The sequence below is a fragment of the Halichoerus grypus genome, chromosome 1 (genome assembly GCF_964656455.1).
Source record: "Halichoerus grypus chromosome 1, mHalGry1.hap1.1, whole genome shotgun sequence".
Classification (NCBI taxonomy): Eukaryota; Metazoa; Chordata; class Mammalia; order Carnivora; family Phocidae; genus Halichoerus; species Halichoerus grypus.
The window spans coordinates 168,210,859-168,222,444 of NC_135712.1; positions in this window are offsets into that span (position 1 = coordinate 168,210,859).

Genomic DNA, 11,586 nt, shown 5'->3' on the forward strand with positions numbered 1-11,586 from the left:
ATCATATGATTCTTGTTCTTTCTTTTGTTAATGTATTGTATCACGTTGATTGATTTGCGGATGTTGAACCAACCTTGCAGCCCAGGGATAAATCCCACTTGGTCGTGGTGAATAATCCTTTTAATGTACTGTTGGATCCTATTGGCTAGTATTTTGGTGAGAATTTTTGCATCCTTGTTCATCAGGGATATTGGTCTGTAATTCTCCTTTTTGATGGGGTCTTTGTCTGGATTTGGGATCAAGGTAATGCTGGCCTCATAAAATGAGTTGGGAGTTTTCCTTCCATTTCTATTTTTTGGAACAGTTTCAGAAGAATAGGTATTAATTCTTCTTGAAATGTTTGGTAGAATTCCCCTGGGAAGCCATCTGGCCCTGGGCTTTTGTTGTGTTGGGAGATTTTTTATGACTGCTTCAATTTCCTTAGTGATTATAGGTCTGTTCAGGTTTTCTATTTCTTCCTGGTTCAGTTTTGGTAGTTGATACATCTCTAGGAATGCATCCATTACTTCCAGATTATCTAATTTGCTGGCATAGAGTTGCTCATAATATGTTCTTATAATTGTTTGTATTTCTTTGGTGTTGGTTGTGATCTCTCCTCTTTCATTCATGATTTTGTTGATTTGGGTCATTTCTCTTTTCTTTTTGATAAGTCTGGCCAGGGGTTTATCAATCTTGTTAATTCTTTCAAAGAACCAGCTCCTAGTTTCATTGATCTGTTGTACTGTTCTCTTGTTTTCTATTTCATTGATTTCTGCTCTGATCTTTATTATTTCTCTTCTCCTGCTGGGTTTAGGCTTTATTTGCTGTTCTTTCTCCAGCTCCTTTAGGTGTAGGGTTAGGTTGTGTACTTGAGACCTTTCTTATTTCTTGAGAAAGGCTTGGATTGCTATATACTTTCCTCTTAGGACTGCCTTTGCTGTATCCCAAAGATTTTGAACAGTTGTGTTTTCATTTTCATTGGTTTCCATGAATTTTTTAAATTCTTCTTTAATTTCCTGGTTGACCCATTCATTCTTTAGTAGGATGCTCTTTAGCCTCCATGTATTTGAGTTCTTTCCAACTTTCCTCTGTGATTGAGTTCTAGTTTCAAAGCATTGTGGTCTGAAAATAGGCAGGGAATAATCCCAATCTTTTGGTACTGGTTGAGACCTGATTTATGACCTAGGATGTGATCGATACTGGAGAATGTTCCATGGGCACTAGAGAAGAATGTGTATTCCGTTGCTTTGGGATGGAATGTTCTGAATATGTCTGTGAAGTCCATTTGGTCCAGTGTGTCATTTAAAGTCTTTATTTCCTTGTTGATCTTTTGCTTAAACGATCTGTCCATTTCAGTGAGGGGGCGGTTAAAGTCCCCCACTATTATTGTATTGTTGTCAATGTGTTTCTTGGATTTTGTTATTAATTGCCTTATATAATTGGCTGCTCCCATGTTAGGGGCATAGATATTTACAATTGTTAGATCTTCTTGTTGGATAGACCCTTTAAGTAGGATATAGTGTCCTTCCTCATCTCTTATTACAGTCTTTGGTTTAAAATCTAATTTGTCTGATATAAGGATTGCCACTTCAGCTTTCTTTTGGTGTCCATTAGCATGGTAAATGGTTTTCCACCCCCTCACTTTCAATCTGGGGCTGTCTTTGGGTCTAAAACAAGTCTCTTGCAGACAGCATATCGATGGGTCTTGTTTTTTAATCCAATCTGATAGTCTGTGTCTTTTGATTGGGGCATTTAGCCCATTTCCATTCAGGGTAACTATTGAAAGATATGAATTTAGTGCCATTGTATTGCCTGTAAGGTGACTGTTACTGTCTATTGTCTGTGTTTCTTTCTGGTCTATGTTGCTTTTAGGCTCTCTCTTTGCTTAGAGGACCCCTTTCAAGATTTCTTGTGGGGCTGGTTTCGTGTTTGCAAATTCCTTTAGTTTTTGTTTGTCCTGGAAGCTTTTTATCTCTCCTTCTATTTTCCATGACAGCCTAGCTGGATATAGTATTCTTGGCTGCATATTTTTCTCATTTAGTGCTCTGAATATATCCTGCCAGTCCTTTCTGGCCTGCCAGGTCTCTGTGGATAGGTCTGTTGCCAATTTAATGTTTCTATCATTGCAGGTTACATATCTCTTCTCCCGAGCTGCTTTCAGGATTTTCTTTTTGTCTCTGAGACTCATAAGTTTTACTATTAGATGTCGGGGTGTTGACCTATTTTTATTGATTTTGAGAGGTGTTCTTTGTGCTTCCTGGATTTTGATGCCTGTTTCCTTCCCCAAATTAGGGAAGTTCTCTGCTATAATTTGCTCCAATATACCTTCTGCCCCTCTCTCTCTTTCTTCTTCTTCTGGGATCCCAATTATTCTAATGTTGTTTCATCTTATGGTATCGCTTATCTCTCGAATTCTGCCCTCGTGATCCAGTAGTTGTTTATCTCTCTTTTTCTCAGCTTATTTATTTTCCATCATTTGGTCTTCTATATCACTGAGTCTTTCTTCTGCCTCATTTATCCTAGCAGTTAGCCCCCGATTTTTTATTGCACCTCATTAATAGCCTTTTTGATTTCGACTTGGTTAGATTTTAGTTTTTTTTTTCTCCAGAAATGGTGTCTCTAATAACTTCCATGCTTTTTTCAAGCCCAGCTAGTATCCTTATTTATTTATTTATTTTAAAGATATTATTTATTTATTTGCGAGAGAGAGACACAGCGAGAGAGGGAACACAAGCAGGGGGAGTGGGAGAGGGAGAAGCAGGCTTCCTGCTGAGCAGGGAGCCCGATGCGAGGCTCGATCCGAGGACCCTGGGATCCTGACCTGAGCCAAAGGCAGACGCTTAACGACTGAGCCACCCAGGCGCCCCAGCCAGCTAGTATCTTTAAAGTGATGATTCTGTACTCTAGATCTGACATCGTACTAATGTCCGTATTGAGTAGGTCCCTGGCAGTCGGTACTACCTCTTGTTCTTTTTGTTGAGGTGATTTCTTCCGTCCTGTCATTTTGTCTAGAGGAGACCAGATTAATGAGAGAACAAAATGCTAACAGGGTAACAACGTCCCCAGAAAATATACTCTAAACAAATCAGAAAAGACCTGAAGCAGGGGGAGAAGAAAGGGAAAGAGAGAAAAAAGAAAAAGAAAAAAGAAAAAGATAAATAATAAAAACAAACAAAAACAGAACAAAACCAAAAAAAACAAGAATATGATCAAATATGATCAGTACACAGATCAGTTGCACACACTAAATTTTGGGTGTATTTTGGTCTGTTAGAAGAAAGTGCCTCCCAAAATTTTAAAGAAAAAAAACTTACATATGTACAAAAATAAGGGTTGATATGATGAAGTGATGGAATATGACTGTAAAGATGAAAATTATAAAAAATTTTATAAAAGGAATTGATAAGTTGTTTTAAAAAAGAAGAGGATTTAAAAAAAAAAAAAGAAAGAAAAGGGAGAGAATGTGATCAGGCAGGAGAGTAGAAAAAAACCATACACTAGAGATTTAGGGTATATTTTGATCTGTTAGAAGAAACTATCTCAAAATTTTAAAGAGAGAACAACTTATATATATGCCAAAAATAAGGGTAACTACTATGAAGGGATAGAATATGACTCTAAAAATGAAAAATAAAAATGTTTTTTAAAAAAGGGATTGATAAGATGTTGGTTGAAAAAGGGCAAAAGAAAAATTCAAAAAAAAAGAAAAAGACAGTTAAAAAAAAATTAACTTTGAAAGGCTACAGAATCATGGTAAAAAAGCCATAAATTCTATGTGCAGTATTCCCCTAGCGCTGGATTTCTGCAGTTCTCATTGATCGGTAAACTTGGTCTTGGCCGGCTGTTCTTGCTGATCTTCTGGGGGAGGGGCCTGTTGCCGTGGTTCCCAAATGTCTTTGCTGGAGGCGGAATTGCCCCGCCCTTGCCGGTCCGGACTAAGTAATCTGCTCGGGTTTGCTCTCCGGAGCTTTTTTTCCCTGCAAGCTTTCCGTACAGCTTTGGAGGAGGAGAGTGAAGATGGCGGCCTGCCAATCTCTGCCCCAGAGGAGCCGAGAACTCGGGCCCCCACTCCTCAGTGAGCCCCCAGAGAAAAGCAGTCAATCACTCCCGTCTCCCCGGTCTCTGGCCACACTCCGTGTTCACCCAGCCTGTGACCGAGCGTTTCTATCTCTGGCACCTGACCCCGTGTGGAGTCTCCAAACCCAGCAGATCCCTGTGGTGCGCTCCCGCGCTGCTCCTCCCAGGGGAGGAAGGGGAGTCTCCCTGGATCTGCCCCTTGTTGGGTCCCTGCTGGAGGAGCAGTGGCCCGACTGTGCCGTGGATCACGGTTTATGGCAACCCTGAGCTGAGAGCCCGCGCCTCGGCTCCGTCTCTGCAGCTGCCTTCCCCGCTCCGATACCTGGGAGCCCTGCCACTCTCAGGTACCCCTGGTCTTTCTGTGACCCCAAGAGTCCTGAGACCACACTGTCCCGTGAGGGTTCCACCCCCCGCTTAGCCACTGGAGTGACGTCCCTCAGCGGAGCCGACTTCTAAAAGTTCCGATTTTGTACTCCGCTGCTCTATCACTTGCCAGAAGTGGCCGACGGAGGCCCCCTCCCCCGCCATCTATCCTCCCGAATATTGCCTCGGATTCACTTCTCCGCACGTCCTACCTTCCAGAAAGTGGTCGCTTTTCTGTTCAGAGAGTTGTTGCTATTCTTTTGTTCGATCTCCTGTTGAGTTTGTAAGTGTTCAGAATGGTTTGATCCCTATCCAGCTGAATTCCTGAGACCAGACGAAATCCAGGTCTCCTACTACTCTGCCATCTTGCTCCGCCCCTCCACAAAGATCCTATTTTCAATTAAGGTCACATTCACAGTTACCTGGGGTTAGGATGTCAACATACCATTTGGGGGAATAGGGTTTAACCCATAACAACACCTATTCTTTTCTCCAGCTCCCTTTCATTTTACAGGCTTCATGTTTTCACATTTGGTAATTATTTGTTATTTTGTCTATGCATCCATCCTTGTAATAAAAAAATAATACTAGTGATGGCCTACCGTGTGTTAAGCATTGAGCCCATAATGGTGCATGAAAGCACTGGTACATAAACCTGAGACACAAAAACAAGTAAACAGATGGTTAAAAAAAAAAAAATCTCAAACCATGCTTAGTATTATGAAGGAGGGAGATAAGGGTTGAGGCAGGGCAGGAGGGGAGGAGGTGATTCTCCAGGGTAGTCTGGGATGGTTTCCTGGAGGAGGTAATAGTTGAAATGAGACTGAAAGGACAAGAATTGGTGTCCATGCAAAGCCTGACAAGAGTGGCTTTGGCTAAAGGAAGAGCAAGCCCTAAGGGCCTGAGGCAGGGACCAGCTTGGCACATTTGAGGAGCAGAGAGTATGGAGCGTGTCCTGGGATTTAGAGTTGGAGATTCAGGCAGAGGATAGATCTTACAGAGCCATGGAGGGAAATTTGAATTTTAACTTAAGTTGGCAGCTGACCAACATCATAAGACCAACAACATGCTAATAATAATCTTCAGAATTTAAGTACTAGCTCTGTGACAGGTGTGCACCTCGGTACTTCTCACATATCCTGTCCTTTCATCCTTACCACAAACCTGCAAAGGAGATATTTTGAGAGTTCTTAGAGTATTGGTTCACTCTTTTGTTTATGGACATGAAACCTATTCTAGGCAAAATACTCGGTCCTTCAGGGATGTGTTGATGGTCCCTGCCTCAAGTTACATACAGTCTGGTAAAAACATCTGTTAACAGGTGACCATACTGGTAGCTCGATGACAGGACTGAGCCTCCCACCCACTCTGGGCTTCAGTGTTCTCCATGTGTCAAGTGGGGAAATCACAATTTCCTCCTTACAGTGTCAGGGCGAGTGGTAGCTGCCCACAGTGCACACAGGGTGAAAGACAGCAAGACTCTTGGGAAAGAGGAGTTGAAAAGTCTGTGAAGAGGAGGGTGAGCTGAGCCTTGGAAGAACAGTGACATTCCTCAGGCAGACCAAGAAGGGAATGACAAAAATCTGATTGCTGTTAAACCTAACACATTATAATCCTTATTATTAAAATTAAACGTGAGGAACCAGTGCGCTTGCAGTCTTGATGGAAAGATGTTATCGGCTGTGATTTGACATCTAAACTTTGTATAATGCTTGGTAAGAAGTGTGTTAGGACACCACTTCCTGGTCACAATTCTGCATATAATTTTAGTAAAAATGAGACAGCTATAGTAAATGGAGGCCCTTTCAAGGCTTTCTGTTTCCAAGATTGTAGTATTGTCTTTTCTTTCTTTCCTTTCTTTCCTTTCCTTTCCTTTCCTTTCCTTTCCTTTCCTTTCTTTCTTGTTTTCTTTCTCTTTCTTCCTTTCCTTTCCTTTCCTTTCCTTTCCTTTCCTTTCCTTTCCTTTCCTTTCCTTTCCTTTCCTTTCCTTTCCTTTCCTTTCCTTTCCTTTCCTTTCCTTTCCTTTTCTTTTCTTTCTTTCTTTCTTTCTTTCTTTCTTTCTTTCTTTCTTTCTTTCTTTCTTTCTTTCTTTCTTTCTTTCTTTCTTTCTTTCTTTCTTTCTTTCTTTCTTTCTTTCTTTCTTTCTTTCTTTCTTTCTTTCTTTCTTTCTTTCTTTCTTTCTTTCTTTCTTTCTTTCTTTCTTTCTTTCTTTCTTTCTTTCTTTCTTTCTTTCTTTCTTTCTTTCTTTCTTTCCTATATGTCAACTTATCCTCTAGTGACAGTATTTTGTATTTCACTCAAATTCAGAAAATAAGTTTCAGGCTGCCTGGCTCCTCCATAAAATAATTTGCTGTTTATAAGATGGAAGCCTACTGTGTGTATAACTACTAAAGTCATAGGAAACAGTGACCTCTGTGAAGTGTCTTTATTGTGGGCTAGTGAGGTGCCTTCCACATGGCGAGAGGGATCATCACTGGTGGATAATATCTCAGGACTCTAGGCAAGTTGCTTATACTCAGGATATGGTCTCCTCACTCCTGAAATGAGTTTACCAGAATGGTGTGTATTTACTTGTGTTTCCCTTACCAGAATGTAAGCTCCACTAGGGTGGGGGTTTCACTTGCTTCTCTACCAATCCCCAGTGCACAGAGCAGTGCCTGGCGTGTAGGAGACACTGCATATGTGTGGTGGAAGAAGGAACAGAGAGTGACAAGTGTGAAAATTGAAAGCCATCAGTTACAGAAATCCCTAGTGGTGTGGTCAGGCAATTCATGGTTGCTTAACTGCATGATGGTGTCCTTCCTTCTCTGGCTAGTATCTCTTGCTTTTTATTTTATCTTGATTAGGTTTATTCCTCTGGGCTGTTTTCTTGTGATGCTTTCTTTGGCCAAATTTGAGCAAAATTTTAGAAGAGGAATAGAGAAGAATCAGTCAAGGATGGGACTATTTTAGGTCTGAAAGACAAGGAGACAATTAGTGGACTCTTCCTTTCTGGTCGATGACATATTATGTTTAACCCTTTCTTGTAACTCATCCTTTTATTTATCCCTGTAATGTGCTTTGGTGCTAAACCATAAGGGTACATGGCACATGATGAATCCTAGAAATTTAACTGGGTCTGTCTCATAGCTTTTCACTGTTCAGTGCAGCTTAACTCAGCAACATCCCAGGCTTTCAGAAAGGATGTTAGCTGTTTTTTTTTTTTTTTTCAGTCATCCTATTCATAATTGTTTTCTTCCTTTCACCAAGGGTTTACTGCTCACTTCTGCTTTGAAAGACAGGATCTGGGAGGCCACCGAGATGAAAGAAATGTGCTCACACTTTTCCCTGCTGACAGCTGAACATGCTTGCTACTTACACTTGAAAAAGCATCATCATCTTCAAGTGCCTTTTCGGAGCATTCATGCTATGGAATAAGGGTGAGCCAGGAGAGAAAGGAGGCAATTCTTAATGTGCTTCTTAAAGTCTTAAGAGTCAAAATCCTTCTTTAAACAGTCACCCCCCCTTGGAGAGAAGATAACATGTCTTTAAAGTTTCTACCCAGCATCTTAAACCTTTCAGAGTTCTATCAAGTCAGAGATGATAGTGAAAAGATACCCTGTGAGAGGTAGGGATGAAGAATAGATATAGATTTATCCTTTTGCTCCATGACATTCTTCTGTGCAGAAACAAGTAATGCTTCCCAGTGGGCAGAGGATGAAGTCCAAACTTCTTAACCTTGCATTTAAAGGCTTCTAGAGCCCAGCACCAATTTTTCTTTTTGAGCCCATCTTCTAGTATCCTCCTTATGGTGTTCCAGTCCAATCATCCTTCCCACTGGCCTCCAGCTATGCTTTGTGCTTTCAGAAATTTAATTACTTTTTTTTTGGTTGGGGAAAAAGAGAGTTTTGATTGATGGAAAAGAAATCTGAAAAGTACAAAACAGAAGATGGCATTCATAGTTCTACTCTTCGGAATTAATCCTACTTGGTAGTTGTCATTATTGCTTCTAGCTGCTAAAGATGTCTAAGTATAATTACTGTGTTTATAATTTTTTTTTAGAAATTACAAAATTATTAATCAGTTAATCCTGATTCCCTCTCAACCTCACCAGAAGTAACTTTTGGTTTCATGGCATAAGGTTAACTTAACAGTACATGGAATTTTTCTATATTTATTTTTGTTACATAGCATCATATGATGTGTATTACTCCATAATTTTCTTTTCTCCCTCAACCGTATTTGTTGATGTCAGCCATGTTGTTCCAAGTAGTTCAAATTCATTGCCATTATTTTCACATTTTTGCAGCTGCAGAGAAGATGAATATTTCATACAAATGTGCAAGTTTCTGTTGTGTGTCCAGAAGTTGTGTTGCAGGGTCATCGTATCCACATGAGTGTTGATGGAACTGCCACATCTCCCTGTCCTTTGACTTGCTTACATGCCTAAATAGAGTGAGCAGAGAGAGACATTTCTCAGATATTCTTTCTCTTCTCCCTTAAATTTCACAAGGGTAGGATTCCCTTTATTCTTTTTCTCTCTTGTGGACATTCAATCTGTTTATCAAGATTCAACTGACATAACATATATTGGATATTCTTCTCATTTGACATTTACTGTCAATTTTGACTATTTTTGCTTTACTCATTCATGTCTCTGCCAGAGTGAGTAAATGAGCTCAGAAGGCACATGGCCTGCACACTCCTTTGTATTCTGTAGAATTAGTCTCTGGTCCACGGTGAGTACCATGTAGAGCAAAGTCTAGTCTTGCTTGAAGCTTAGGTAGGTCAGTTGAAAGGTGAACATCCAGGATAGTCAAAATCACCCTCGATTTTTTTTTTTAATTGCCCACAATTTGCTATCTTGAAATAAGCTCACTCAGCCAATTTTTTTCCTGCCACATTATACCTAATCAACACTTCTTTGTTTGATCAACAGATACAGGTGATGGACCCCTTGTATGATAAATATACATTGTAATTTTTAAACACATTTCGCCTAGCATGTGACATACACATGTTTCTCTGGGGAGAGGCATGCAGGAAATGTAACTGACAGTGGATATAGTAGATAAATTCTCATCTCATCCTTCTAGTGGGACATTTATGCTTGTCGACCAGATCAGAAGGAATCACCTGCCTCCCTTCATCTTTCCCACACCCCAACAAACACATACCTGTAGTTGGTATGCTTTGTCTTTTGACCTCACCAAACATGTTAAATAATGTTTGGATGAAGCAGGTATTCAGCACAATGACAGGGGAAAATAAGCTCCTGCTTCCTTGGTCTTGCCCCGCAAAGAGAACAAGATGAGACCAAATCCAGCAAATAAGGCAATAGGGTAGCTTTTCTGTAATCAATCTCCTAACACTCCCTGGGATTTGACAGAAATAATTAGGTCCCAAACACTTTTCTAAAGGTCATTTACACTCTGCTGTTGTGGGGACCATTTTATTTCAAAGTTCTTGGATACAACCCTTGGGGAGTTAGTAATAGAGGAAAAATTGCCTTGAATATGTACAAGCATATTCCTCTGTGCCTCAGGCACGCATAGACCTAATTTGTTCTTGCAGTACGTTAGATTGCTCATTGATTGTTTTAAAACACAGGTTTTATATTTATTTAGATATGGCGAGGCCCATAGATCAAGAGATGACTCCTTTGAAAAGACAGTTTGTTGCTCACAGATCCAAGAGGAGGGGGCACACCAAGCCATGAGGGTCCACACAGGGAAGGACTGGGAGGGATAGGTCAGGAGGCAGAGTGAGTTGGAGAAACTGTGTACTAGAGCATTTATTGTAGTTTTTGTGGGAAGGAAGGAATGAGGCATAATAAGAAGATTTGGATTGGCTACTTTGAGTAATTTCAGTGGGCTCTGGAGTATAGAGGCTGTCCCTAGTTGTGTGACTCCTGCCCTGAGATAATTATGGCAGGTGGATAGTGGCCTGGGTGTGATAGCCTGATAAAGGAGGTGGTGGGGGTGCAGGCTCTGGATGGCTTGGTATGAAAAGCGAGCTTGCCAGTGAGTTCTTTGCTTTCTTAGGGAATTGCTACCCTGGGAGGGTCAGCAAGGCCCCAGATGTCAAAGCATTAGAATACAGAAAATAAAAAAGCATAGTTCTTCATGGTGATATTTCCCTAGGTGTGACTTGGTCTCAAGTATCCATATAATGTGTGACCTTCTATGAGGGATATAATAAGCTGTCAACGATGGAGAAGTGTAAAATGCCACAAATGTCAACAATAGAGATGTGGGAAAAGCTACCGGAGGTAAACAAGCATCCTGATTCCTACGGGTGTCCTTTAAGTTTACTCCTCTTCCAAACTGTCCTTTAGATTAAGCTATTAAAATGTTATCAGGTGCCCTGGTGGCTCAGTTGCATGAGCATCTGCCTTCAGCTCAGGTCATGATTCCAGAGTCCTGGGATTGAGTTGCACATCAGTTGCTGAGCAGGGAGCCTGCTTCTCCCTCTACCCCTCCCCCCTGCTCGTGATCTCTCTCTCTCTCAAATAAATAATAAAATATTTTTTAAAAAATAAAAAAAATGTTATCACTTTCTCCCTCTAAAGAAAAAAAAAAAGGTGGTTTAATATGCAATTTTGTGTTGTTACCTCTCTGTATTAAGATATTTGCAGTTTGAATGCAAAACCAATTGATCTTTGCCCTCAAATTGACTTTCTCTCTTAGAGTCCAGAGATTTGTAAAATGGCATTACCATCTGCCCAGCGAGCCAACACAATAATTTGGGAAACACATTTGACCCTTCCTTCCCTCTCCATTCTTCATGTGATTCCTCCCTACGTGCTATTATTGTCCCTAAGTCTTTTTCCTATCCATATGTCTGTGTCTATTTCTTCTGCATTGGCTGACTTCGGGATCACATCTTTTCTTGTTTGGATCCTTGTAGCTTCTTGATAGTCCCTTCTTGTCTCAGGAAAAAGAAAAGAAAGCACAAATCACCAAAATTAGGAATAAAATTAGGACATTACTTTCAACCCTACAGATATTAATAGAATGATAAGAAAAGTCCTCTGAAGAAAATTGATGCTAACAAATTAGACAATTTAGACAAAATAGAAAATATCCTAGAAAGTCACAACTTATAAAAAATGTGTCAAGAAAAAATAGAAAATCTGAATTGACTCATATCAAATAAAGGCACTGAATTAGGGGAAAAAACCTTTTC